At 34.2% G+C, this 25,371-nt stretch overlaps 1 pseudogene; it reads right to left on the bottom strand.

The window, feature by feature from the left end:
• Positions 1–14,389: 14,389 nt before the first annotated feature.
• Positions 14,390–25,371, bottom strand: part of LOC133201231 (uncharacterized) — a 51,276-nt pseudogene continuing 40,294 nt past the window's right edge.

Here is a 25,371-nt window from a genome sequence, read left to right as displayed (position 1 = left end):
TGTTTCCTTTTTTACAATTTCAAAATGGCTTCCGCGCAAAACGTGAGGTCGCCAATATAACGCATTAACGGAAGTTAAACTCAACTCCAGGATCTTACAGACCTCAGATTTAACACTGAGAAGGACTTAATGTGACTATACGTTATAGATGTTAAGACAAATGATAAACCCTTTAGATCTAAACGTATTCTTTGGTAATACACGATATTTCATCACGTGTGTATATCGATGAAAATTCACTGTCTTGTTGACTAAAACGTGTTAACACGAGAAATATGACAACTGGTTTTCTACGTAAATAAAAGGAATAAAAGAATGAATGTCTTCCTTTTTCATTCCAATTTAAAAGGAAGATTATAAGGAAAGGTCCCCGTAGTTCCCTGTAAATGTTCATCATTGGTTTAGAATATTGTCAAAACTCAAAGATGTACCCAACAATCCAAAGCAAGTTAACAAAATTTTATTTTAATTATTATCAAAAAAATATGAACATTTTATATAACCCTGTCAAGTTTAAAAAAAATATGACAAACTTGAAAGTCTTTTTAACCTTGTCGTGTATCGTGATACATATCGTATCGTGAACTGAATACCGTGATACGTATCGTACCGTGAGGTTAGTGTATCGTTGCACCCCTAGTGAACATTTAATGGCATCTTTGAAAACTCTCTTCTTAAGAACCATTGGGCCAGAAAAGATGACACTTATGTGCACGTGGAAGCTTCATTTCAGAATTAGATTTAAGTTTGTTTAAATCATGCGCCCTGGGGATCGGGTGGGGCCGGTGTAAAGACGAATAATGACCACCGGTCATTATTCATCGGCGGAAATGACCCCCAGTCATTATTCGACGTCGAAAAGTGACCCTTTTGTTCGTAGAAAAAGTGTCATCACCCTAAAAATATGCATACCATACGTGAAGAAAATGCCCCCGTAGAATAATGACCCTTTGTGGATTTAAGTTGAAATCTTTAGGGGGCCCCAAAAAAATTGAGAGACTTCTTGGCCAAAATGCTCACCTGAGCTACATTGGGAACACATTGATGATATGTTGATCTCATTACATTATACAATTTATTGCTGGTTTTAAGGTCAAGGCGTTGATCCAGAATCTAGAGGAGTAAAAGATTTATCAAGACCAAAGGGCGAGGTGAACATTGTTTTTCGAAGGTGGAAAATTATCGTACTGACAGAGAAGACAGCAATAAATGTTTTATTTTATCATTCAACGATTAAATTGATACAAAATGATTAAGCAAACATGTCAACTTTCTTGTTTGCATTTGCTCATCAAATCCTAGCCAAACACAGTGAGTTATCGGAGTTAACATAACCATGACCAGTATTAATTTTGCATTTGAAATCTATTTTTGGTGCAATGTAGAAAAAAAAATATCAGACATAGCATCGAAAGGGGAAAGGGGGCATTATAAAAGGCAAAAATGACAAGTTACCTCAGAAATATATTTGATGAACCCTCAAATAGTTTATTGATGTAAGGGGGATTTCCTCTTACTCTACTGTATCAAAAGATTGGGGGTAGGGCAACCAGACTTGCAATGAACATTTTTAAGCAAAAAAAAAAAAAAAAAAAAAAAAAATGTGTTATTGAAAATGGAAGGGGGAGGACACCTCTGTGTTATTGAAAATGGAAGGGGGAGGACACCTCACCCCATCCTGATTCTATGCGCCTGAATGTTATGTTCACCTTGTCCTCTCCAGAAGAATATTTTTAACTATACTGTATATAAAACAGGGGGTGGTTACAAGACTTTAAATGCACATATTCAAACTAGAAATTACTAAAATTTACATTCAGAAAAAGTGGGGGGGGGGGGGGGTAGACGGTACTTATTGTCGTTTTGTACAACTCTCACTGCACTTATTGTCGTCCATCGATACATACTGTCACCAGCGCACATATTGTCGTCGGCGAAAAAATGTACAGTCAAGGTCGGCATATATTGTCGTCGATATATTGTTTTGACGAATATTTTTTTGAGAAAGGAAAGAGAGATGGACAAACATACACACACACACGGAGGGAGACAGACAGCATTACTCGCAAAACTTTAGGGAGAAAACTTTTTGGCCAGAAAATTTTGTCCAGGATTGATGTACATCACGATGATATGCTAAGATACCGTTATTCTTGAGATATTTGATAATTCAGACTATTCTTTTTTCTTGTAATATATACTTGGAAATTGAATTTTTTTTTGTTCAGAAGTAATGATTTTTTTTTTGCGTTATTCTTATATACAATCATATGCCGATATAATCGGTGCTGGTGTTGACATTTTTAGATCACCTGAAGTGGAAGTTCAGGTAGCTTTTCTGATCACATTTTGTGTGACCGTCCGTCTGCCTGTAAAATTTTCACAATATCAGCTTCTTCTCAAGAACTACCGGGTCAATTTCAACCAAACTTGTCACAAAACTTGTCACAAAGCATCCGTGGAAAAAAGGGATTCAAGTTCGTTCAAATGAAGGGCCATGCCCTCTTTCAAGGGAAGTAGTTAAGTATTAGTTAAGATTTAGTGACATCTTTTAAAAATCTTCTCAAGAACCACTGTGTCAGAAAAGTTGAAACTTAAGCGAAGGCTTCATTTATATGAAATTTATATGAAAGCTTAATTGTAAAGTGCAGATTCAGTTTTATTCAGATCATATCCCTCGGGGTAAGGTGTGAGGTGTGATCAAAGTTTTTCATAGACTATTTAGAAAAAAATTCTTTCAAAATCTTTTCAGAAACTACTGGGTCAGAAGAGATGATACTTATGTGAAAGCTTCATTACAATTTTGAGGTTCTGGCACGAAAAAGAACCCTCACTGCTTAATGACTTATTTACATACAAATGACTTTTTTTGGCTGGTCAAAAAAATTCTGAATTGCAACCCCCTCCCCCCCCCCTTCCGTTCTGAAATTTCTGGATCCATTACTGAGAAACAGCGATAGGCCCATGATTAGTGATGTTTACATGGAAGCATCTACAGGTAGCGCTGATTCAAGTATCTTTAAATCAAACCGGGCTTTGGTGGGGCCACAACCGGCGATCAAAATTTTACATAGTAGGAATATATGGGAAAATTCTTTAAGAATTATCTTCTCAAAAACAGCAAAGCAATGATTAGTCATATTCGTATGGAACATTGCAGTGCATTGTAATGCGACGTGTTCTGATGGACGACAATATGCGCAGTGAGTGTAGGTACATATTGTCGCCGACGACAATATCTACAAAACGACAATATGTACAGGGGCAATCTCTCCCCCTTCTCCGATTCTTTGTGCCTGAATATTATTTTCACTTAAATGGAATTCGGATGCATGTGTAATAACTTTTCAGAATTGTTTTCAATCTATTTTTAGTCCAATGTAGGAAAAATAAATCCTTATGGTCACCTGGAAGGTCAATAAAATGGTTTGTCTTTGATGATAAATTGAAACATTAATCTACTTCAATATACACTGTATTGAAATGTTTCCATATTGATTTAAAAAATGTATCACTGTTTTAAAGTGAATTTAAAAAAAAAAATATTCCTCTTACATGTATGTATCCTATTCTCCGATGACCATGTTAATTACAAACTTGAATGTACATTATACTGGGATTCCTCTTTATTACTTCTTTATTTTTATAAAGAAATTCCCATAGACCACTGTTTATAAATAAAATTGAATGCACATTATACAATTGTATATATTTCAGACATGCAGAAATTTTATGTCCTTCTTATGTTTGCCACGACTGCTTCATATTTGGACTTTCTACTGACTATAGACGATAAAGACCAACTAACAACTAAATTGTCTGATAAACGGGATGACTTCAGCTTTTTCTATCGTCAACTTTCCTTATTTATGTAGTAAAATTCCGCTATCATTTGCATATGATGTTTACGTCTACTAACTTATTCGATACCTAAGAGCACGATAATTTTTAAATCGAGGCAGGCTACAGACAGATACATGTAAGTTGATGTTACGGGGGTTTCAACAACCTCGTGACAATTGTTTGGCCATTGTTTTTATACTAAATTCGTCATCGGAATGTTTCGTTTACCTGATTTATTCATAGGGCTTATGGCGGGTGTGACGGGTCAACAGGGGATTCTTACTCTTTCTAGGCACCTGATCCCACCTCTGCAATTTTCGGTGGTCCTTTTTTATGCCCTGTAACAGAATTGTATTGTGGATATTTTAAAATCATCACTGTTCGTTATCTTCACCCTTTTTTCATTAGGAAATATTTCCACAGTATGTCGTTCACACGAGATTAACATGTATCATTTGCGATGCATTATACCTCTTTTGCACAACTTTTTATGTCATTAAAATATATATATAAATATTACATTACATTGCATAACTTTCCGTATTTATTTCCGTAAACTTATCTCATTTATTTTTTTTTTCTTCACTTTTATAAAAAAAGTTGATCATACTCAAAGCATGCTGAATATCTTGGGAGACATGTTTACCATTGAAAAAGACAGAACATCCCGCTTGTCTATTATTTAGATATGAATGTCTATAATCAGTCAAATATCTATATATGAACAGTCATAAAGAGAGATTACATTAAGAGTTACATGTATAACCAATAGTGGCCATTTTCCGATTTTCAGTATATGCTGAGAACACAGTAGGCTTGAAATATAGAAATATGCATACAAATGTAATGCTGTTTTTTGCATTTTAATTGCGTGTTTAATTGTCCAGTGTTGATCAAAAAGGGCATAAAGAAGAATTAAACATTGAGGTTCAAACCTTGGCATCAATCACCTGTTATAAATTTTGTATCACTCTGTTGGAAAAGGGGTCATTTTTTTTTATAGGAGGCATATATGAAAAATTACTCCTAGGGCTCTTTTTCTACAAAAAAATAATTTTTTCTACGGCTTGGGGTTATTTTTTTGTCGTTGAAAAATAACACCGGTCATTATTCTATGGGGGTCATTATTGGTCTTCACACCGGCCACAATACATAGGAATATATTGGAAAAATCTTTAAAAATCTTAATCTCAAGAACAGCAAAGTCATATATATTACTTTCTTACATGTAAGAGTTTTCTTTAGTGGTTTGAAAATAAATTATAAATTTTGATATGGTGTATCATATTTTATGAGTCTGAAGAGGTGTCACTCTTACCCTTAAACGGACCATCAAGGAATATCTTTGATTTGCATCTTTCCTTCTACATACAGAAACCGGTCACGGTAGGCTAGTGGTAGGGCGTTTGCATCGTGATCAAGAGGCAGGGGTTCGATTCTCGTTCGCCATGCTGCATCAAACCTGAGGCGTTCACATAGGTAGTGACTGTTCCTTCGCCTGGCATGAGAAGTGAAAGTCACGGGTCTTTCGAATGAGACCTTAAAATTCGGGGTCCCGTATCATGATAGGCACGATAAAGAATAATGACCCTGAGTGCAGTGTAAAGCTCTAAATTTGAAGCCCTTCACCGGTATATGGTGCCGTCTCCATATGGGAAAGAATCATCCTACGTACAGAGGAGACACGCCACAAGTGATGTGATTGATTCTAATTCGATTTACAACATAGGAAAACCAACTGTTTCGTAATTTTGATTTTACAGGTACATGTAATCTATATTAATCTTAAATTTTGAAAGCAATAAGTATAAAAAAACAGTTTATGACTATCCGCTTAAATATACAAAACAGGCAAATTCTGGACACTTCGTAGTGTTATTTTTCTTTAGTACAAATAAGGAAAAACAAGCATTTAAAAAGTAAAAAGTTTCTAATCTGGTATCATAAAGAAATGGTCATTTTGAGTCTGTCTGTGGACTATTTAATTATACGTGTATTTTCATATATTTCAAGTCTGTAACAGTCTAATGATTTCCTGTTAATTTGAAAGTCTTGGAAATATCTTGCGGAAGTTGTACATGTGCCTTCCACTAAATCTTCCTGAAAGGAATGAAACGAGCTAAATTCAGAATCAATGTTACTATCAGGTTCCTCCCTCCGCTCAGACCTTTTATGTTTCCTAACCAGGGCGATGATTACAGATACAAATATCAATATCAGAGTTAAGATAATAGATCCTCCAATTATAATGCTAGTTTTGAATATCTCCGGAGAAGATTTGTCCAATCTTTGTGTTGTTGTGTTCCATTCAATGATTTTTGTCTTTAGAAATGTCAGGGGAATTTCTGGAAAAAAAATGAAATTTTTATCGACAAAATACATGTAATATACAAAAGAGGCAGGCTGCATCAAAAACACCACTGGGCATCGTCGGTCATTGTCCCGATGTTTTAAGCGCCCGAGTATGTACTTCACACGTATACGATCTTTTTTCATTCAAAGAGGGAGGAGTAGTTGGCCATAATTTAGTTCCCAAAACGGTCACCGTTGGCCAATGTTGGACTAGCCTGTTGTAATGTAAAACTTAAAAACATGGAAACAACAACACACACTTACCTTAAATTACTAGTATTTCGTTATGTATCCTTTTGCTTTGATTACGGCTTTAATTCTCTTTGGAATACTTTGATATAGGCTTTTTATATAATGTAAAGGAAGTGATGCCCAGTTTTCAGTCACTACTCTTTCAAGATCTGGCTTGTTAATTTCATTTATGCGGCGTTTGATGTGGATTTTCAAAACTCCTATGCATTTCTTTTACGTTCTGGGCTTTGTGCAGGCCAAGGTAAAATGGGAATATTATTGTCTGCTTTCCAGGCATTACATTGTCTTGATCCCTGGCAAGGAGCATTATCTTCTTGAAATATCCAAGGATGGTTTCCAAAGTTTTTTGTTACGACTGGCCACAAATATCTATCCAAAGTTTCAATATAAATATTGGAATTCATGTTTCCATTAATACATCGACCCATTTTGTTAGCAGACGATTATCAACAAACAAAACGGAAATAAAATTAAGAAAATAAATTTAAAACCAAAATCGATATTTATGCTTATATCCGGATGCAGAAAGGTAACATTTTTAACGTATTGGGAAACTAAAAAACAAAATACCATCGCCAAACCCAGTCACGGAAACATCGGCGGCCAGTTTGGGAACTTAATTATGGCCAACCACATCACTAATTTCATTGAAAGAATCTTTACTTGAAAGTTGAGTCTATTACATCGGAATAAAATTACCATTGCGATCAGATTTTCAAAAACAATCGCTCCTCCAACGGGAATGTGTTACCAGGACCTTGTTTGTGAATACAACCTATCGTTGGATTGTAATTTGTCTGTACATTTCTGTTTTTAATTATGCTTCTTTTATATTTTTTAAAAATGAATTTTTCAATTACCTGTGCCTGATTGACATCCAGAAATATGATTACAAGCTATCTCGGAACAGTTACACAAAGATTGACATCTTTCTCCATAGCTAGGAAATCTACAGGGATTCGAACAAGTACTGCCGTAATAACCGACTTTACAATCTGTAAAAAAATATCGAATATGATATGGATATTGAGAAACTGCCTCAAGCAGATCCTGGTGGTACAGTAAATGTCATTAAAATTTATTATTATTTCAAATAATTTTAATTCCTTCTGCAAAATTTCAGGAAAAAAAAAATTAATTTTCAGAGTTGTCATATAATAAGTGTTGAAAGCATTATATTGGAGGAAATAATATTACAGCTTAATTCTCAATATTACGTTCTATAAGAAGTAAAAGGCAAAACACTTATAGTGTGTACATAATTATGCAATTGACAATTTTGATCAAGTTCAATTTATTCTCTAAAACCATTTAATGGTACATAAGGTACTATGTCTAAAAGACTTTATACAGGATGTACTTCAAATATACCATGAATGAATGATTATTTCACTTACATGTAGCATTATGAATTAATCTAGAATAAATAATCATGCTTCAAAAACTGTTTATAGATAATACCTGTACTTGACCGTCTTAATACCTACCTGACCTATTTCGACATCCTTCTGCTTTATCACAAAAGTCCTTTGCACAGTTGCATTCTTTCTGACATTTTTCCCCATAGTTCGGATATCTGCAGGGATTAGAACAGTCTTCGCCGAAAAAACCTATTTTGCACTCTGATAAACAAATTTTCTTATGTTTATTTACTTTACAATTGAATATTTCTGAATAAAAAATCGAAACATTCAACAAAGTAAAATCGAAAGTATACCTGCGCAGGCATTTGAATCATTATTCCTGATGCCAGGGACACAGCAGTTTTTATTGTTTCTAAAAATTTAATATTTAGTACCACTGATACATTATAAATAGTCAAAACCATGAAAAAACTGAATTCAAAATCATCAATTGAGAGAATTTACCGTGTACAAGTTGAGTCTACAATGGTAACAATATTGTATAAAATAACAAGAAAGATGTTTATAACCTCCATAATCGAAGTAAGTTTTAATACGGAAGGAAATAAGCATGATCTCTTCATTTTATATCAATATCCTGTTATGGTTATCATGGGAACGAATTCAAGTTATAATATACTTGTGATCAGATCGCTGAATAGCGCTGTTACAAAACAAAACGTAATAATGCCATGTAATAATTGAGATTATTACATTTTTTAAAAATATTTTTTTTAAATTATATGTCAGTTAATCTAGTAATTATAGTACACTCTTTTCAAATCGTTTGTTTCTCTTTTAAATTATTTTGCATCTATTTCCTATGAATGTAGGAATAGAATGCTGTTATCGAAGGAGTGCAAATACAGTTTTCTTTCCTAGCTAGTAGCCAGTTATTCCCCTTAGATATATATAAATCATGAACACTCAAATTAATCGCTCTTTTCTCTTCATGCTGCAACAGTAAGGATGATGCAATTTTTTCATTTCAAGTTGAATTCAAAATCTCCAATTATTTTCAATCCGAAACCCACCCACTCCTTTAATCTTAATTTTTGTAGGCATTTTTGTTAGTCGAAACATGGATACTGCTTGTTCTATATATTTCAGGATATAACCATCAACGATCTTCACATCTGGCATGGCCGACACATCAGAAGCGTAACGAGCGGCTTTTACAATATAATTTGTGAAATATGAGATTTGAAACTGACCTTGACCTCTGCACCTCCCAGTGTCAAGGTCACATTGATTTGATGTGTTGAACGTTGACCTTGAGTCCAGTACCTCCCAGGATCAAGGTCACCTATGCATTGGTTGAACTTTGACCTTGAGTCTTGCCACTCCCAAGATCAAGGTTACGTATTTGATATGATATATTGTTCATACTTAATATCAGACGTGCCCTTAATCGCCAATAAACTTCATAACAAATATTTTCTGTATTCATTTGCAATCTCTGAGATAATATCAATGTATATTGATACATGTACATAAAAAAAAAACCTCAAATTATTTTTCGTTCATTTTCGTTTAGACGTCTATGTATATGTTGGTAAACCTTTTCCGCGTATCATGAGATTTGATGCCGAGCGAAGGGAACAAATCTAATATCGAGGAAAAAGATTTACGACATAGCTTGTACATGATCTACACTAGAAATTGAACTCTTTGTGTTTCTATCTTATCAAAACTCTTGTGTGTTTCTTGTTATTTAAGTAAATGTAATAATGATTTAAATATGACTGGTACAAATCTGTACAGGGCCAGGTGTGATAAATTTACCCTCAAGGAGTTTATTTACCTGTCTGCAAGAAGTCAGGTGACATCCCACAGTGAGTAGTTTTCAAACATAATTAGGTTCATTTCTGCATATTCAAAATCGCAATCTACATGTATAGGAAGACATTTATTTCAGTTCTAATGGACTTCAGTCAGGAACTTAAAATTTCTTGGACATTAGTAATGATTTCTTATTGGATGTAGAAAAAGACTCCAAAAATGGTTTCCTGATGTTATTTCTCAAATTGCTTCAGAAAAGAAAACAATTCCACAGAATTTATTTGGAATTTGTTAAAAAAAAAAAATCATATCTCTTGAAATCAAAGACAAGATCGTGAGTAAACTTATTTTTTACACTATTGGACATTATTTCATTTTTGCAAAACATCGTAGATAGTCAATAAATTAAACCTTGCTTTTCTGTTTTAATTTTGCCCAATGTACTAGAAGATTAATGTCAGAGAGAGGGAGGGAGATAGACAGATTTTTTTTACTAATTGTTTAGTACCTCAGGCCCAGTACTCTTTGCTTAGTGTTATTGACCCTGTGTCCACGAATATAACCTATCATTGATAACGATAGTTTAATATTTATTCACACAATGGTAGAGCCACCCAACCATGAAGCTTGAGCTTTGAGTGTACTTAGCTCAAAGTACACACGTATTACGTAGCTTATTTACATATCCAATTATTTTTCCTTAAGATTCTTTGCAAATTAGAAAAAAGTTCTTCATGTTCTCATGAACTACCGTGGGATGAGTAAGAATATTTCCATTGTGACGTGATTGAAGTCAAAAATTAGTGCAAACTTTATTTTCAAAAATGATGTTGAAAAACAAAAATATGTGGCAAGTCATCAGAAAAATTATGTTAATATAAGATATGAATTTAATTTTTGAGAATTCATAAGGTACATGAACTACAAAGCTTCACGCCTGCATATTTATAAATATGTAGGCGTGAAGCCTCGTAGTTCATGTCCTCATGAATTCTCAGAATTATAAATTCATCTCTTAAAATACCTTTGCCCGACATGTGAATCATGTACTAATCTAAATGGAGGAATTCTTAAGATAAATCCATTTGAGGCACATTCTTATGAAAGTTAACACGCCTTTTCCTATATTCCAAATTACACCCATACCTCCCTTTCTAAGGAGGAAATTCTTCAAAATCATATGTCCGTTTAAGATAATTTTAATATTCCCAACAATAAAAATGAATTTGAATTACCATACCTTTACTGGATTCCTAAACTTCATAAAAATCCTTACAAACAAAGAAACATAGCGGGTTCCAGTAAATGTTCTACCAAGCCTCTTTACTCCTCACTAAAATATTTACTGTAATGAAGGAGAAAGTTCAGATGTGCTGTTCAACAGTATATTCGAGAAGTAGTGTAAATCAGATGTGGATACTTAAAAACTCCAATGAACTTTTGGAAAATTTAAAATCACAAAATTTTACTAAAATCAATAGCATCAAAATGAACGACTTTTCAACACTTTATACAACCATTCCCCACGATAAATTGAAGTCCAGGATTTTGACATCATAGACAGCTGCTCTTTCAATAAAAATGGAATTCGTAAGTATACTGACCTTGTCATTTACAAAATTATTTTGTTAAAAAGAACTCTAATTGTACACACAAGTACTCTGAAGTTGACATTAAACGATGATTGAGTTTCTGATTGACAATATCTATGCAGTTTTAGAAGATCAGATCTTCCAACAATCTGTTGGAATTTCCATGGGTACTAATCGCACCCCCTTAATAGCAGACCTATTTTTGTATTCAAATGAAGCAGAATTTATTCAAAAACCTCTACATGAGAGGAAGAAAACACTTGTTGTGGCCTTCAACTCGACATTTAGATATATCGACGACGTATTATCAATTAACAATAGTTATTTTCATTCATATGTCGACTCGATATATCGCAGTGAGCTTGAAATAAAAGATACCACATATTCTGACACATCTGTTTCATATTTAGATATTTTACCAGAAAAAGACGTTAATGGTAACCTACCAACAAAGCTTTATGATAAACGTGATGACTTTAACTTTTCAATAGTCAACTTCCCTTACTTATGTATATGTAGCAATATACCCTTATCACCTGCATATGTGGTTTATGTCTCTCAATTGATTCGATAGGCAAGAGCATGCTCTACATATGAACAATTTCTAAAACGAGGCACGCTATTGACAAGCCAGTTGACGAAACAAGGATATCAACAGTCTCGTTTGAAGTCATCTTTTTGCAAGTTTTTCGGTCCATACAATGACCTTCTCAGCACATACAACCTATCATTGAGTCAAATGCCGACTGACGTTTTTCATACTAATTGTTAGGCCATTATTCATACACTGAACTGTCTACCAATTTTCCGGTTTTTGTTTCCCGATCATGACAAGGAGCACACGGCGGGTGTGACCGGTCGGCAGGGGATGCTCACTCCTCCATGGCAATGATCCCATCTCTAAATTTTGAGGTCCGTGTTTGCTCTGCTCCAAATTTGTATCGTTTCATTGGACATTCGAGATTGAATACTGTTCGTTATCTTCATACTTCATTGAACTCCAGGAATAATTTCAATAATATGAAAATAAATCAACATCATTTACATGTATCTATGCAGGATGTGGAACAGATAACAAGAAAGGTAATGTCATGATATCTGGAATAGTTGAAAAATATATTGTTATTTGATATTTAGTAATCTATGAAAGCCTTTAAGTATCAATTGAAAAAATAATAACACGAACTATTACAGATAATTATCTCGACATTAAAAGAAAAGATTTTGTAAAAACGTAGAAAGATCTCGTAATTACGAAAAAAATCTAGTTTGTTTTTAACGTACTTTTGAGAATGTTCACCTATATTGAGACGCCACCATTTAACGGTGGAGGGCTGCAAATTAAGACCTGTACTCGACACTTACGGTCTTTGAGCAGTGAGGAATCTGTTTTTGTGCCAACACCTTCTGCGACACAGAACCTCGGTTTATACGATCTCATCCGAAAGATTGGTCTCCACGTCCATGGTTCTCCATCATTCAAATTTAACTGTGGCGCAAGACTTACGCTAAGTGATAATAATCGCGGTCAGTTCGTGGATTGTACAATTACATGTAAGCCAAGCACTGGGCTTAATTAATGTAAATTAACGGTTTAGCATCAGAAAATGGAAAACGGTACATATTTTTGCGATTTATAAATTTTCATACCTTTATCTTCTATATCATGATCGACGACGGTCTTACCCTGACGCTAATATTTTACTGTGGCGGAACTATGGCGCTGATATTTTAACAGTGCGCCGAGGAATTTGACTGGCGGGGCCACCACGTTAAAGGGCTGATGGAGAACCCTGACATCCCACAGTGGGATTCGAACCCTCGACATTAGGATCAACTCTTAAAACGCCACTCTAGAGCAAATGCTTTAATCACTTATCGCCACACGGGTGACAAAAATTTTTCGTAATTAAGAGATAATGTACACATTATGGTCACATCATATTGATAATTTTTCTCTATAGAAAAGTTTCTCCCCTTTCTTTGTAATGCTGTTTTGATCATTTATGCATTTTCACTCTATAAAACGTATTTATACTATCAACTTTTTAATATGACTTCCCTTGGCAGCTAAAATGGAGCTTGGAGACGAGTGTCTCCCTGAAATAATGTTATGCATTTAGAAGGACGAGGAAAGACTTCATTCATTAAGTCTAGATTTGTAGATAGAAATTTGTTGATGATCACCGGTACCATTTAAAAAAAATTCTACCAACGAGTAATCGGTTACTCAGTACTAGCAAAAAATTCCTATCATCGAATACACCGAATCTTGAGTATTTAAAGAGAGAAAAAGTAAAACTAAACAATAGTTCTGCAATGTTTTATTAATTCTTTGTTGTTAAACGTCCCTCTCGGGGATTTTTCATTCATATGGAGAAGTCCTTATCATTATTTACTAAGCACATACGAATTTCAAAGATCATCGTATCGTTATCTCAAATTCCTAGCTTGGATTTTGACTCCATCTTGATTTCACAAAAATTTTATTAAGTCTTTAGCACCATATTCAGTGACATGCACTGTTTTGTTTGTAGACAATGTCACAACATACGAAGGTAGGTTTCCCACGGCCGAAGGGTTTCTCGCCAAAAACAAGTAATTATTTACAGTGAGTGAGGGGTGTCAAGGTACATATTTTCGTTTTGTACATATTGTCGGCGATAATATATACCTACTCTCACTGCACATATTGTCGTTCATCGGTACATGAACATATTGACGCTGGCGACATAACGTGCCTTACTCTCACTGCACATATTGTCGCCCCACAGCTTAAAAATGTTTTTGATGTTTTTTTGGTAGTTTTGTGAATGTAATTTGTGTGTAAATTACTTGGACGTGTCTCGTATGCTATTTTGTTCAGCGTGATTGTGACGGCACATTTTGTCGTCCTGTTCATATTCTCGCCGGCGACAATGTGTACCTTACTGCGCGTTTTGTCGTCTATCAGTACATGTCGCATTACAATGCATGGCGATGCTGCCATATAATTATGACTGATCATTGCTTTGCTGTTTTTGAGAAGAAAATTTTTCCTATGTATTCCTCTGTAAAACTTTGATAGCCCAATGTGGCCCACCTTAGGCCGGGGGGTCATGATTTGAAGATACCTGGATCTACACTACCTGAGGATGCTTCCATAAAACATTGCTAAGCATGGGCCTACTGCTGTTCTCTGGTGATTCCGAGGAGGGTGTTGGGGGAGTTGCGGCGCGGTTCAGAATTTTTTTGACCAGCGAAAAATATTTGTGTGTAAAGGTGTGTTACTGTAAATGGTAAGTAAATTAATAAATTATGAAATTTTACCTGTGGGCTAAATTGAGAGTATATACAAATTAAACAAGTTGAATTAACCAAAGCAAAAAAAAAAAGGGGGGGGGGAGCCCTTCACCGGCATATGGTGACGTCTCCATAAGGGTTTAAAATTTCTCGAATGGGACCTTAAACAATATGCATACAATCATCCTACGTGGAGAGGAGACACGCCTCTAGTGATGTGATTGATTCTACGATTCGAATTACAACATAGGAATATCAACTGTTTCGTAATTTTGATTTATCGAGGTAACATAATTATTTATCTTAAATTTTGAAAGCAATAAGTAAAAAAAAACAGTTTATGACTATCCGCTTAAATATACAAAACAGGCAAATTCTGGACACTTCTTAGTGTTATTTTTCTTTAGTACAAATAAGGAAAAAAGCATTTAAAAAGTTTCTAATCTTATATCATAAAGAAATGGTCATTTTGAGTCTGTCTGTGGACTATTTTTAGTATATGTGTATTTTCATATATTTCAAGTCTGTAACAGTCTAATGATTTCCTGTTAATTTGAAAGTCTTGGAAATATCTTGCGGAAGTTGTACATGTGCCTTCCACTAAATCTTCCTGAAAGGAATGAAATGAGCTAAATTCAGAATCAATGTTACTATCAGGTTCCTCTCTCCGCTCAGACCTTTTATGTTTCCTAACCAGGGCGATGATTACAGATACAAATATCAATATCAGAGTTAAGATAATAGATCCTCCAATTATAATGCTAGTTTTGAATAACTCTCGAGAAGATTTGTCCAATCTTTGTGTTATTATATTCCATTCATTGATTTTTGTGTTTAGAAATGTCAGGGGAATTTCTGGAAAAAAAATGAAATTTTTATCGCCAGAATACATGTAATATACAAAAGAGGCAGGTTGTATCAAAAACAACACTGGGCATCGTCGGTCATTGTTACAATGTTGTAAGCGCCCGCGTATGTACTTCTCACGTATATGACCTTTTTCCATTCAAAGAGGGGGGTCGAGACAGTAGTTGGCCAAAATTTAGTTCCCAAAGTGGCCGCCGCCTTTAAATGTTGGACTAGCCTGTTGTAATGTAAAACTTAAAAGCATGGAAACAACAACAAGTACTTACCTTAAATTACTAGTATTTCGTTATGTATCCTTTTGCTTTAATTACGGCATACTTCGATATAGGCTTTTTATATAATGTAAAGGAAGTGATGCCCAGATTTCAGTCACTACTCTTTCAAGATCTGACTTGTTAATTTCATTTATGCGGCGTTTGATGTGGATTTTCAAAACTCCTATACATTTCTATTACGTTCATATCTGGGCTTTGTGCAGGCCAAGTTAAAATGGGAATATTATTGTCTGCTTTCCAGGCATTACACTGTCTTGCTCCGTGGCAAGGAGCATTGTCTTCTTGAAATATTCAAGGATGGTTTCCAAAGTTTTTTGTTACGACTGGCCACAAACATCTATCCAAAGTTTCAATATAAATATTGGAATTCATATTTCCATTAATAAGTGTAATTGTTCCGACACCATTATAGGTAATACAGCCCTAGAACATAGCAGAGATTGTACCATGCTTCTCTCTGTCCTTAAACATTCCTGTGCATTCTCAAATTAAACGTTCATAAGATTTTTTCCACGCATAATTTGTTTTTGTCCTCTCCAATTACAATGTACCACTTTTGTTTTGTCACTCAAAATTACTTTAGACCAGTTATTTTCAACTGTCCAACACAATTTCTGTCTACAAAAACTGATTCGCCGAGATCTGTTTTTTCTCCTTATCGTGATTTTCTTAGAAACAACACTCTTTTATAATTATTTTCAAACAATCTTCTACAGACCTTAAAGAAATATTTTCAACAGAATTGCTGTTAAATTTATTTGTGAGGTCTTCCAAGGTCTGCCTTTGGTTGTTCTGTACCATCCGAAAAAGTCGACGATCGGCTCTATTGTCAGTTTTTCTCCGCCTGTCAGTTCTGGGAAGGTTTTCGTTGTGTTTTCCCTTTCTTTCACTCGTTTTGTAAATTTATTTATAGTCCTCGGTTAACTCCAGTGATTTTCGAGATTTGATGGCCTGCATAACCTTTTTAAGATGAACTTTAGGGATGTTCGATTTTATTAGTATACCGGTATGTCCTGATTTTTTATTGCTCGATACGTATCGTGATACGGAGACTGAAATACCGGTATTCAGTTCTTATAAATTCCGGAAATGATTTATGTTTTCAAACTCTTAAAGGGTTTTATCACGTATCTAAATTTCTTTAAAATGAAACACTATTATACTCTTGAAACATATCGTTTAATTATGAAATAATTTTGGAAACGGTCGTAATTAGACAATAAAACGCCCGTAATATAGGGTCCTCGAAGTAAAAATCTCCACTAATTAGATAGGGGTCATGTGGTACTGAAACGTCATAGGTGTCAATGGTCAATTAGAACTCGTAAAGCTTATCGTCAGAAAAAATATATTGAATTTACATTAAATAAATAGTCTACACGATATGGCCGGTTCAAAGTTTGACATCGGCCATATTCCTTTGGTTATGGACGGTCAATCTTTTATGTATGAACGTCTACCAGAGAGAAATAACTAGAAAATATGCCGACAATTGGAGAGGTCACCGACTACGAAGCCGTTTACAACACGGGACTTCTACTGAATAGAACGAATTACTAATTAAAAGGTAAACTTCGTAAATATTTATAAATATGGGAATTTTAAATTCTCCTTCTTCATTATTTCAATTATTTATATACAAATAAATCCTGAATATCTTCTTTCTGTTCCAGTAATGAACATCATATACTAGAAGTGACACTTCTTCAGTGATGCCGTACGCCATTACAAAGTTACCACTACTAGATTCTATGCGACTTTTAAATAATGCGTGTTGGAAATTTATTTTTCTTTAAGAAAGGTATCTTTTCCTTGAATATTTTAGAGTACAGAAAATTCGTGATCGGGCATAAACGATTGTTCTGAATGGAGATAAACGCCGTCACGTTTGCAGAAAAAGGCTCTTCTTTCATCTCTCGACCAAGTCCAGGAAATGTGGAAAAAATATTCCTAAAACGTTTTTTGTGCATATTTGTGCATCCTAAAGCCACAAATTATACCTTACTAGATTTTAATGATCCAATTATCTCTTAATTATTTTCTAACAAGTTTAATAGATGCAACAATGAACCCTATTGTATACACAATAAGTACTTCGCTTGACCAGGTTTGACACCTATGATGTCAGAGCAACGGCGCGAAACATCGGCGATCAAAATATGCATATTGAGAAACTTTGAATCGCTGAAGCATCAAAAATATTAATTTCTAATCAAAGAATTTTTAGTATATGATTTAAATAACATATAAACTTTGTCATATCAAAAAAGTTTGAGACGTGATAAAAACCCTTTAAACTTCAATTACAGGAACTGTAAAAAATGTTGTTTAAATAGTAAAACAACGGCATCCTAGCATCCAAACATGCTTTATTAATATTTGTATATGGGCCTAAATAAAAACGAAAAAGTGAAGTCATGTTTTCATCTATATTTGTTAGAAAAATCACGGAAATTCATTTAAAATCAAAGTAAAATTATGTGAAAAAATATCTTCATTTTATCATGAGGCTTTTGGAAAAAATCGTGATTTTATCACGATACAAAGTTTTTGGCGATATCCATTACTAATAAACTTACGATGATTTTTCTCACCTCCGGTGTCAAATCTTTTCCACGGCGACCCACTTGTTAGCAGACGATTATCAACAAACAAAACTGAAATAAAATCAAGCAAATAAATTTAAAACCAAAATCGATATTGGTGCTTTTATCCGGATGCAGAAAGGTAAGATAAGATTTTTAACGTATTGGGAAACTAAGAAACAAAGTATCATCGCCAAGCCCAGTCACGGAAACATCGGCGGCATTTTTGGGAACTTAATTATGGCCAATGTTGTAAAATAGTAAAACAACGGCATCCTAGCATCCAAATATGCTTTATTAATATATGTATATGGACCTAAATAAAAACGAAAAAGTGAAGTTATGTTTTCAACTATATTTGTTAGAAAAATCATGGAAATTCATTTAAAATCAAAGTAAAACTAGTGCTTATTGTAACGGGAACCGTTACAGATGTTCCCCAAACGGCTCCCCAATCCCTTATGATGCCTTATTCCCTACAAGCTTCAATAAATTAGACAATACTTTTGTAATATGGATGGACACTTTATTTATAAGGGTATTTCATTGGAAAACTACTCCGATATAGCCATATGGGTATTAGCCAATCAAATTTCAGCGCATGTGCTTGCACATGCTTTCTACATTTTTCACAATAATTTTCTTATAGTGTGTCACAATACATACATTTGTGTTAAACATTAAAGAATTTCATTGAAAAATAAGAGAGATGTAACCCTTTAAGTATTAGCCAATCAGAATTCAGCATACGCGCATGCATGGCCTTGCATTCAATTTTGATAGTATCGTAATGTAGGAGCTCTATCTGCCTATCCATGTCGTAAATTTCATCCTGTTTTGTTGAAAACCAAGGGAGTTATGGACATTTAAAGTTTCAACCAATCAGATTGCAGCACACCTGCATGCGCGTGTTTTCAAGAAATTTCCTATATAACATGTTGTAGCACCTTATAATATATACTTATATTCTAAATATCAAAGTATTTTGTCAAAAAACAAGGAAATTATTGAGATTTTTGTATCAGCCAATCAGAGACGAGCGTACGTGCATGCGCGTGAGATCACGCTAATTTGACCGTGTTATCTTGTCAAGACTACTAATATATCTTTATATTTTGAGTTTCAAAGCAATTTATCAAGAAATATAAAAGTTAAGGCTTCCTGAAGTATATCAGTCATTTCACTCATTGCACTTGCGCGCACGTGCATGCATGTGCGCGCAAAATGACCTTCGTTCCGAACACCTACACAACATGCCTATTAACCCTAAAAAGGTTTCATGTCAATCGGATGAGTGGTTCTATGACAAAAAAGTACCGGAGAAGAAAGTAGAAAAAAAGAATAATAATAATAATAAGAAACAGAGTAAAAACAATATGTTCCCAAACTTCGTTTGGGGAACATAATGATGTGAAAAAATATCTTCATTTTATCATGATACTTTTGGAAAAAATCGTGATATATCACGATACAAAATTTTTGGCGATATCCATTACTAATAAACTTACGATGATTTTTCTCACCTCCGGTGTCAAATCTTTTCCACGGCGACCCACTTGTTAGCAGACGATTATCAACAAACAAAACTGAAATAAAATCAAGCAAATAAATTTAAAACCAAAATCGATATTGGTGCTTTTATCCGGATGCAGAAAGGTAAAATAAGATTTTTAACGTATTGGGAAACTAAGAAACAGAGTATTATCTCCAAACCCAGTCACGGAAACATCGGCGGCATTTTTGGGAACTTAATTATGGCCAACTACATCACTAAATTCATTGACAGAATTTTTAAGTGAAAGTTGAGTCTATTACATGTATATCGGAATAAAATTAACATTGCGATCAGATTTCAAAAACAATCGCTCCTCCAATGTGTTACCATGACTTTGTTTGTGAATACAACCTATCGTTGGACTGTATTTTGTCTGTACATTTCTGTTTTTGATAATACTTCGATTATATTTTTAAAAAATGAATTTTTCAATTACCTGTGCCTGATTGACATCCAGTGATATGGTTACAAACTCTCTCGGAACAGTTACATAAAGATTGACATCTTTCTCCATAGCTAGGGAATCTACAGGGATTCGAACAAGTACTGCCATAATAACCGACTTTACAAGCTATAAAAAAAGATCCTGTTGGTTCAGTAAATGTCATTAAAATTTATTATTATTTCAATAATTCTAATTCCTTTTGCGAAATTTCAGGAAAAAATTAATTTTCAGAGTTAAAAGTGTTAAAAGCATTATATTGACGGAAATAATATTACAGCATAACTCTCAATATTACGTTCTACAAGAAGTAAAATGCAAAACACTCATAGTGTGTACATATGCAATTGACAATAAAGATCAAGTTCAATTTATTCTATTTAAACATTTAATGGTACATAAGGTACTATGTCTAAAAGACTTTATACAGGATGCACTTCAAATATACCATGAATGGATGATTATTTCACATACATGTAGCATTATGAATTAATCAAGAATGAATAATTATGCTTCAAAAGCTGTTTATAGATAATACCTGTACTTGACCTTTTTAATACCTACCTGACCTATTTCGACATCCTTCTGCTATATCACAAAGGTCTTGTGTACAGTTGCATTCTTTCTGACATTTTTCCCCATAGTTCGGATATCTGCATGGATTAGAACAGTCTTGGCCGAAAAAACCTATTTTGCACTCTAATAAACAAATTTTCTTATGTTTATTTACTTTACAATTGAATATTTCTGAATAAAAAATCGAAATATTCAACAAAGTAAAATCGAAAGTACCTGCGCAGACATTTGAATCATTATTCCAATGGATGCCAGGAAGACAGCAATTTTTGTCTTTTCTAAAAAAATAATATTTAGTACCACTGATACGTGTACATTATAAATAGTCAAAACCACGAAATACTGAATTAAAATCATCAATTGAGAGAATTTACCGTGTACAAGTTGAGTCTACAATGGTAACAATATTGTATAAAATAACAAGAAAGATGTTTATACCCTCCATTACCGAACAAAGTTTTAATACGGAAGAAAAAAAAAGCATATGATCTCATCATTTTATATCAATATCCTGTTATGGTTATTATGTGAACGAATCCAAGTAATAATCTACTTGTGATCAGATCGCTGAATAGCGTTGGTACAACACAAAATGTGATAACGCCACAATATGTAATAAACTGAGATTAATACATTTTGCGTTGTAACACATAGCTTTCGTATTATATGTCAGTAAATTTAGTAATTGTAGTACATTATTTTGTTTCCCTTTTAAATATTATTATATTTATACATGTACGTGAAAAAACCCTCAAATTATTTTCGTTCATTTTCATTTAGACGCCTATGTATATGTTGGCAAACTTTTCCATATCATCCAAACTTTGAGATTTGATGCTGAGCGAAGGGGCCAAATCTAATGTCAAGGAGAAAGATTTACAACATACTAAGTATATGTTTTACACTAGAAATTAAACGCTTTGTGCTTCTATCTTCTAGTTTTTATGGACTTAAGTCAGTAACAGGATTTCTTGGACTTTAGTAATGATTTCTTATTGGATGTAGAAAAAGATTCCAAAAAAGGTTTCAAAATGTTATTTCTCAAATTGCTCCAGAAAAGCGAACACTTCCGAAGAATTTATTTGGAATTTGTTTTAAAAAATCATATCTCTTGAAATCAAAGACAAAATGGTGAATAAACTTATTATTTTACACTATTGGGTATAATTTCATTTTAGCTGAATTATCAGTGACACAGCAAAACATCATAGATAGTCAATAAATTAAACTTTACTTTTTCTGTTTTAATTTTGGCCAATGCACTAGTTGATTAATGTCAGATAGAGGGATAGAGGGATAGAGGGAGAGAGATAGACAATTTTTTAAAACTAATTATTTAATACCTCAGACCTAGCACTCATTGCATAATGATATTGACCCTGTGTCCACGAATATAACCTATCATTGATAATGATAGTTTAATAATTATGCACACAATGGTAGAAACACCCAACCATGAAGCTTTGGCTTTGAGTGTACTGAGTTATTTGGTAACAGTGAAATATATGGAGATAACGAAAAGTGTTCAAGCTCAAAAGTCCATTAAACATTACAAAATAGGTGCAGAGCAAAAACGGACCTCCAAAACATCAGAGGTGGGATCAGGTGCCATGGAGGAGTGAGCATCCCCTGCCGACCGGTCACACCCGCCGTGTGCTCCTTGTCATGATCGTAATAAGGGAAAAATCCGTCGACAATTCAGTGTGTAAATAATGGCCTAACAATAAGTATGAAAAATGTCAATCAGCATTTGACTCAATGATAAATTGTATTTGGTGAAAAGGTCATTATATCGACCATAGAACTTACGAAATGATGACTTTAAACGAGACTGCTGATATTCTTGTTTCATCATCTTGGTTGTCAATAATTTACCTCGTTTTAAAAATTGTACATACGTAGAGCAAGCTCTTGCGTATCGAATCAACTGAGAGATATTAACCCCGTATACAGGTGATGAAGGTATATTGCTGCATAAGTAAGGGAAGTTGACGATTGAAAAGTTAAAGTCATCACGTTTATCATAAAGCTTGCTTGTAAGATTAGCATTAACGACTTTTTTAAGTAAAATATCCAAATATGAAACAGATGTGTCAGACTAGTAGCATCTTTTATCTCAAGCTCACCTGGATATATCGTATCGACATAAGAATGGAAATAACCATTGTTAATTGACAATACGTCGTCGATATATCTAAATGTCGAGTTGAAGGCCACAGCAAGTGGTACCTTTGTGCGACATGTGAATCATGTACTAATCTAAATGGAAGAATTCTTAAAATAAATCCTAAAACTAACACGCCTTTTCCTACATGTATATAATCACTTTGACTCCGGGAATAATTTCAATGATATGAAAAAAATCAACATCATTATATATCCAGGATATAAACACTCCATTAAGGATTTGGATCAGATAATAAGAAAGGTAAAATCACGATATCTGGAATAGTTAAAATCATTTTATGATTTAACATTAAGTAACCTACGAAAGCCTTTAAGTATCAATTAAAAAAATTATAACACGAACTATCCCGTGATTACAGATAATTATCTCGACATTAAGAGAAATGATCCTGTAATAACGGGAAAAGATCTGGTAATTACGAAAAAAATCTAGTTTGTTTTTCAACGCCCTTTTGAGAATTTTTCACCTATATTGAGACGCCACCATTTACCGATGGAGGGCTGCCAATTAAGACCTGTACTCGACACTTACGGTCTTTGAGCAGTGAGGGATCTGTTCTGTGTCAACACCTTCTGCGACAAAGGAGCTCGGTTTATACGATCTCAACCGAAAGATCGGTCTCCACGTCCATGGTTCTCCATAATTCAAATTTAACTGTGGCGCAAGACTTACGCTAAGTGATAATATTGGCGGTCAGTTCGTGGATTGTACAATTAAATGTAAGCCAAGCAGTGTGCTTCACTAATTTAAATAAACGGTGTAGCATCAGAAAATGGATAACAGTACATTTTGGGATTTATAAATTTATACCTTTATCTTTAACATGATCGACGACAATCTTACTCTGGCGCTAATATTTCGTGGCGGAACTATGGCGCTGAAATTTTAATTATGCGCTAAGGAATTTGATTGTGGCGGGACCACCACGTTAATGGGCTGATGTAGAACCCTGACATCCCACTGTGGGATTCAAACCCGCAACATTAGGATCAATAAGAATCAATTCCTAACATCACCACTCTAGAGCATATGCTCTAATCACAAATCGCCACACAAAAATGTTCCGTAATTAAGAGATAATATACACATTATGGTCACATGCTATTGATCATTTATCTCTATAGAAAAGTCCCCCCCCCCGTTCTTTGTAATGCTATGTTGATCATTTATGCATTTTCATTCTACAAACGTATTTATACTATCGACTTTTAAATATAACTTCCACTGACAGCTAAAATGGAGCTTGGAGACGAGTGTCTCTCTAAAATAATTTTATGTATTTAGAAGGACGAGGAAAGACTTCATTCTTTTAGTCTAGATATATAGAAAGAAATTTATTGATGATCACTGGTATCATTTTTTTTTTTTTAAAAAAGTTTGTCAACGAGTAATCGGTTACTCGAGTACTCGTCAAAAATTCCTATCATCGAATACACCGAATCTTGAGTATTTAGTGAGAGTAAAAATAAAACTAAACAATAGTTCTCCAATGTTATTATTATTTTTTGTTTGTTGGTTAACGTCCTTCTCGAGAATTGTTTACTCATATGGAGAAACCCTTATCATTATTTGCTAAGCACATACTAATTTCAGTGATCATCGTATCGTTATCCCAATTTCCTAGCTCGATTTTTACTCCGTCTTGATTTGACAACAATTTAAGTCTTTAGCACTATGTTCAGTGGCATGCATTGTTTTGTTTGTAGACAATGGCACAACATACGAAGGTAGGTTTCCCGCGACCGAACGGCTCCTCGCCAAAAACAAGTAATTATCTACAGTGAGTAAGGGATGTGATGGTACATATTTTCGTTTTGTACATATTGTCGTCGGCGATAATATATATCTACCCTCACTGCACATATTGTCGTCCATAGATACATGTCACGATGAAAAGTTACGCATGTACATATGTCGCTGGCGACATTCTGTGCCTTACCCTTACCTCACATATTGTCGCTCCACAGATATTGTTGCTTGAAAATAGTTTTGTTTTTGTTTTTTGGTAGTTTTGTGAATGTAATTGGTGTGTAAATTACTTTGACGTGTCTCGTATGCTATTTTGTTCAGCGTTATTGTGACGGTACATTTTGTCGTCCTGTTCATATTCTCGCCGGCGACAATGTGTACCTACCCTCACTGCGCGTTTTTATGGCGATGCTGCCATATAAATATGACTGATCATTGCTTTGCTGTTTTTGAGAAGAATTTTTTTCCTAATTCTTCCTATGTAAAACTTTCATAGCCCATTGTTGCCCCACCCTAGGCCCGGGGGTCATGATTTGAAGATACTTGAATTTACACTACCCGAGGATGCTTCCATAAAAAACATCGCTAAGCACGGGCAAACTGCTGTTCTCGGTGGTGATTCCGGGAA

Source organism: Saccostrea echinata, unplaced genomic scaffold (assembly GCF_033153115.1).
Source record: "Saccostrea echinata isolate AGI-Se365-2 ecotype Australia unplaced genomic scaffold, CSIRO_AGI_Sech_v1 ptg000043l, whole genome shotgun sequence".
NCBI lineage: Eukaryota > Metazoa > Mollusca > Bivalvia > Ostreida > Ostreidae > Saccostrea > Saccostrea echinata.
The sequence above is the reverse complement of the archived record's forward strand: the minus strand, read 5'-3'. Positions and strand labels throughout refer to the sequence as shown.